Here is a 6000-nt window from a genome sequence, read left to right as displayed (position 1 = left end):
ACCCCCCACACTCTCCCCGCGGCGGCTGGCGCCCGGGGCTGGGCTCAGCCGCTCCGCCGGACCGGACCGGGCCAGGCCGCCCCGCCGAGGCGCCCCGAGCGCCGCGGGCTCGGGCTGCCGCACGGGGGACGGCGGGCACCCCCCGAGGCCTGCCAGCATCTCCCGGCGGCGGGCGCGGCGCGGGGGGCGGGCCGGGGCGGGGACCGCGGGCGGGGCGGGCCGGGCCGGGCTGGGCTGGGCTGGCACGGCGCGGCACGAAACGGCACGGCGCGGCGCGGCTCCCATGCGTACGCGCTGCGCGCTGCCGGAGCCCCGCCGCCAGCGGCAAGGTACGGGACCGCGGGGGGAGCGGGGGGCGCGGGGCCGGGGCACGCGTGGGCTGGGCGGCCGCGGCACCTGCCACGGCGCGGGGCCTGCGGAGCCCGGCGGTGCGGGCGGGCGGAGCAGGGGCGCCTGCCCCTCCCGTGCGCCGGGGCTGCCGCAGCCCCCGCCGGCCCCACCCCGCTTTGTGCGGAGCCGGAGCCGCCGCCGCCGGGGCGCGGACGGGCGGGGGATGCGGCGGCCGCCCGGTGCTGCGGGCCTCGGGCATCCCCCGGCGTGTGCCGCGGGAGCGGGTGCGGGAGCGGGGCTTCCCCGCCGGGGCTGGTCGCGCCCTCCCCGGGCAGGACCCTCGCTGCCCGGCAGCGTCGTGCCCTTGGGCTGCTCCCGCGGGTGACTGCAGCGGAGGGTTCCGCCTCGGGGACGGGGGTCTGCAGGGGGCCGGTGCACGGAGCAGCGGAGCTCCTCGGCGGCCTGAGGCAGGTGGGAGCCGGCGTGGTGCCGCCTGCCTGGGAGGCTGCGCCGCCTCCCGCCGCCCTGCTTGCCGGTGCAACGGGTGGGCACGGCTTGGCATCTGCACAGCTTCCTTCGTGGTGGAGAGAGAAGCCTCTCCTATGGCTCTGTGTGTGCACGCCAGTGGCAGGATTTGGCCCCCTTGTGCTGGAGTCGTGGGGTTTTGGGTGCTTGGTGTCAGGGCAGGTCACAGCTTGCACAGAGCATGGTGACAGTCACACAAACGGCATAGAGGCCGTACTCTCTGGCAGCGGGGTCTCCTGGTACCAGTTCCTCCTTCAGGGTGAGCCCGTGAAGGGGTCTCGCTCTCAGGCAGCGCAGCTTTGGAGGACTGCTTCCCTCGCATGGGTCTGGGTTTGATGCTGCAGCTCTGTCAGGGTCCGAGACAGGCTGTTGCAAAGGGATATGTAATGATGACAGCACATTGCAAACAAGTCCCTGGTGGCCTGGAGAGGCCAGCTATGTGCAGTGTCTTGCTGAACATCCATTGTTCACCCTGCAGGGAGTGGTGCCCTCCTTGTCTTGCTCTGGAGCGTGGAAAAACAGCCCTGCAGCATCCTGGCTATTCGTGATCCCTCTCCCCCTGCCCCGTTCACTTACACCTCCTAAGCAGCCACTTTGTTTGCTGCAGTCCCTTAAAGGGAATTGCCTGGAGAGGCATAACCTCCTCTCGACTCTTGGGTGCTCAAGGGAAGTGATTTCTGCAGAGGATTTGAGGAACTCTTTGGGGGGAAGTTGGGTGTTGGTTGCCTAAAGCCTCCCAACACAGCTCCCTGGTGGGTTAACAAAGGAGCAGCCTGTGTAGCCCTGCTGTTCCCTTTGTTCTCCCACTGGCTGTGCCCTCTTTGGAGGGCTCTGATCTCTCCTGGTTTGATCACAGATAGGGAGCAACTGATGGAGGCGTGCAGGGACGTCATGTTTTGGTGTGAACGTTACAGGAAACTCTGGAGCAAAACTTCAGGAGGCAGGATAGGGGAGAGCTGGTTGCTTCTTAGAGACAAGGGAAAAAGGAGGTGTTTTCAACTATGCTGATTGTTGTTTGGTAAATTAGCATTATTGCAGAGAAGCCTTAGCTTCGTGAATGAGAAGCATTTCAAATTCATTCAATCCATTAGCCCATAGCAACAAATCAAAACTCGTCATCTCTTTAGAGCTGCCATAGACCTGAGAAACACGAGGCCCAGGCACTGGAGACGTTTGGACAAAGAGCCAGACAATTCTGCTGCCTGTACCCAGCTCTGCCCCGAGCTGTGCCTGACCTTTCTTCCTCGGAGGCAAAGCAGCTCTGCGTGAATGTGTCATTTTTGCAAGGCCCCTTGGGAGAGGGAGACTGCTGCCCTCTGTGCACCAGCTGCGTCAGCTTGCCCAGCAGCGTTGCTCACCTCCATCCCATTGATCAGTCTGCTTGCTGGCTGTGTCCGTGCAGCAGGTGGGTTTCCTGGTAGCAGGTCAGGGTATCTCCAGATGTGGTGGATTTCTCAGTCTCTTTTCCCCTGCTGGCTAATTTCTGCCTGTGTCGAGCATGTTGGCTTGTCCCATTTGAGCAGATTTTTTACTCAGGCAATGCCAGTAATGGATAATATTTTGAATGTTTCTATGTCTGCTACATTTGTTACTAATGGGTGATGGGTGGATTTTGGGTTGTCTGACTTTGCAGCAGGATTCTGGGAGCCTCTTTCTAGGTGGATTGGCACTGGGCAGGCTGTTGGTCTCTGGAACCAGTTTTGTTGTGCCTGTGCAAGGGCAGTTCGCTGTTGCCTGTGGGCTGTCTGGCTGCCAGATGCCCGAGTGCTGTGCGGATGGTGTTTTGTGGGTTTATGCTCCAGTATGGAGCAGGTCCCTGAGCTGTGAGCTGCAGGTGCTTGGCCACATGTATGCTTCAGTGTTACAGAGACTTGGGGAGAGAAGTGAAGGCTTTGGCAAATCCCCAGATGCGAAGATGATGTTCTGGAGAGAGAGACAGCTGCCTCAGGGCAGGCTAAGGTAGATTCTGCACGCGACCTTCTTGTATACTGTGGTCAGTTTGCTGCCTCTGATGTTTGTGTATTCCTTGGCTCACAGTGTCTGCACAGCATGAAACCTTAATTCCACACTGGTGGGCCTTGATTTCCACAGCAGGGATTTCGATGGGGAAACTATTGGAGGGTGGGTTATGACAGGGTATGACAGAGACCTTCAGTGAAGAAATAGGGTGGAGGGACACTGTCCCAGATCAGTTCCCCACCATCTGCTCTTTGTTGGTCCAAGGGGACTTCAGCAGAGTCCTGATCCTTAATGGCCAGACCCTGTCCTCCACTCACATAAATAAACCTTCTCCAAGAAAGTTTGCTTCAATGAAAAAAAAAAAACAAAACCAATCAACAAACTCGCCACCTTATTTGAGTATTCCCATCTGCCAGTTAGAAACAGCAGCAGTCTTTTTTGGCAATAAACTGGTAGTCAGTATTACAGTTTGCCAGTGGGCTGACGTCTGGGTGGCTGCTGAGGAACTTGCTACTATACCTCCTGCTCGGACCCAAGGGGGACTGGGGACTCATCCATCGCTGGTGAGGCTGGACAGTGGCTAGGGCTGGCCACCTTGATGCACAACGGGGCCACAGAGGGTCTGGTCTCTTGCTGCCTTGTCAAGAAGACACCAGTGGAGTGATGATGTGGTAAGGTTTCGCATGTAGTCATCACCTGGCTTCCCTTAAGTGCATGTTAAGCTGCTCTGGCTGCAGAGGGCTGATTGAGGCAAGCAGCCCGCAGCACACAGCAATTATGCTGACGCGCCTTTTGCCTCTCTGCAGGAGAAACAGGAAAGACCTTTACATCATCCAGGAGGCTGTGTGGGCTGAGGGGGTTTGACACTTGCAGGGTTATACTGGCCTGCAAGTAGGAGCCAGTCTGGCCTAGTATTTCCAGGGATTTCCCCTCTGTGGTATTACAGGCTTGGCAGCAACTCTCCATTTTGAAAATACACCTGCAGGGCTCTGTTAGGGTAATGCTGATGCTTATTATTTCCAAAGCACTTTGAAACTCACAGACAGGACTTTTCTGACCCTCAGCCAGACAAAGCCTTTTCTAAGCTTGGAGACATGCTGCTGCCCAATGACAGTGTGCAGCTCCAAGTCCTGTTTTCTCTTCTCCTGTTGATCTGCTCCCTGCTCTATTCCACAGTTTCACATTTTCCATAGCAGTGCCCAAAGTTTGGCCTCTCTCTCCCTCTCTTTTCCAAGCATCCTTCTAGGCTCTGGTTTGTGCAAAGGTTTATTTCCAGTCTGGTGAGCTGCTGTGCTCTTTATCTCTGTGCAAGGAAACGTGCATTCCTACCTGAGGAGAGGTCTTCTGCACCGATGACTGCATTGCCTCACTCCCTTTGTGGGACAAAGCCACTGAGAAAAGTGATAAGGAAGATAAATCAGCAGAAACTCCCATTTTTATCTCAGAGATGGAGACAAAGTCCATGGAACCGATTAGATAGCCTCCAGGAAAGCAGGAGAGGCCAAACTCCATCTTGTTCTTCCTCCTACCGCTCTGGGAGGTGTGCTTAAACAGGAGAGGAGACAACACTGAGGGAGAACTCCCAGGAGAAGGTTGCTGGGCAAGGCTCTCCAGGTCAGGGTTACACTAGTAAAGTTAGTATGAGCCTTGCTGAGTATGAGCTTGTACATAAAGTAGAGCAGGGGCAGTCAGAGAAAAGGTCCAGCAGGAAACAAGGTCAATACTTGGCCCACTCTTGAGAGTGGAAATTAAGAGTCCTTGCTCTACAGATACCATGATTTAAACTCCTCTTGCAGGGTGCCTGTGCAGAGGGCTGAAATGCTCCTTGGAAGAGTCAGAAAGCTCTAGATCCCATCTCATCCCAGGTTTTCTGGAAACCACTGGTGAGGTGCATGGATGGTGCTTGGTAGAGAAGTGCCTTTTTCTCAGACATTGCCCTCTCCCTGGTCTGGGGTATGGACTGAAGCAGCAGGTAAATGACAGCACGTGCAAGCACAGGACTGAGATCAGTGGAATTCTCCCAAAACTGCCTGTCTTATTCCAGCCTCACCTGGGTCTCATTTAGCCAGGGAGCACATTTGCCTGCCTGCCAAAAGGACCCTTGAAGTGGTGCTGCCCCTGAATGCCACCCAGTGCCATTCTCACAGGGGCAGTCAGCACTGAATCCAGTCACAGGCTTTTCACCACCCTCTGTAGCACAGTAGCTCTTCTCCCATCAGGTGTCTGTGGAGTTTTGCTTTCCAGGCTGTGAAGGGTTCGGGTCTGCCAGTGCCATTCAGCTTTTGGCCACCTTCCACATAGTTACATGTGAGGTTATGTAAACCAGTGTTTCACAGTGTTTGTCTTGAGGAAGAATACACAAAACTTGAAAAATATAAACCATACTGCCTTAGAAAAGTGTAGATACTATTTTGCTTGAACTTCTGGCACAGCTGCAGTGCTCCTTTCTAAGGAACCTCACACTGATGCTATTGGGAACACTGTCTGGTAACGCGAACAGTGCCAGGAAGGACCAATCTTCCTTGCCGTTCCCTGGTTTCTTCCATGCCATCTGGCTCCTAAAAGGAACCTGCCTGTGTTGGCAACAGGATCGCAGGGTTATAAGTGCAGGGAACCCAGACAGCTCTGTAACTGCAATAGACAAATAGAAGAAGTCAAATATTATCTTGCTAACATCTACTTACATGTAATTAGCTCATATTATTTTTCTCTGCCATTTTCTCTAATTTAAATACTAAAATACACACACAGGGGAACAAAAACAAAATCAGAATAGCATGGTTGCAAGTTCCTGCTCTCATAATATTCAGATCCTCCTGCGTATAGAGGCTCTTTTCCTTACGGTGACAAGTATCAGGGTCTCTTCTGACCCCTCCTGCCTGCGGTCATGGCTGTGGCTCATGTTTCTCTTTGAATTTGCAAAGATATGATGTCAGTAACTTATGCCTGAAGTCCTAATTGAAAAGATTGAATTTGCTGATGATAGCCTGACATTCATAGAAACCAATAGGAGTTTTAAAAATCATGGCACTCATTTGAAGGCTTAATAGGGATTGAAGGGCTGGATATTACAGCTCCTTGCATCTGTTTGAGGCTCATGCCTCTGCCATGCATTAAGCCCTGTACAATAGCTATGGGTGTGATGGACCCTGCCAGGCAAACCAAGTCTTGGAGCAGAAAATCCAC

General features: G+C 54.7%; 1 protein-coding gene across 1 annotated transcript in view; it reads left to right on the top strand.

The window, feature by feature from the left end:
• The first annotated feature begins 237 nt into the window (after window positions 1–237).
• CORO2A (coronin 2A) overlaps window positions 238–6000 on the top strand; it is a 59473-nt gene continuing 53710 nt past the window's right edge. The window contains exon 1 of the mRNA XM_040580521.1: window positions 238–329. The gene's annotated coding sequence lies outside the window, so the exon portion shown is untranslated. The remainder of the gene's footprint in view (window positions 330–6000) is intronic.

This window comes from Falco naumanni, chromosome Z (assembly GCF_017639655.2).
Source record: "Falco naumanni isolate bFalNau1 chromosome Z, bFalNau1.pat, whole genome shotgun sequence".
In the NCBI taxonomy this organism is placed as follows: Eukaryota; Metazoa; Chordata; class Aves; order Falconiformes; family Falconidae; genus Falco; species Falco naumanni.
Note: the sequence above shows the minus strand (reverse complement) of the source record. Positions and strands in the feature narration are given on the sequence as shown.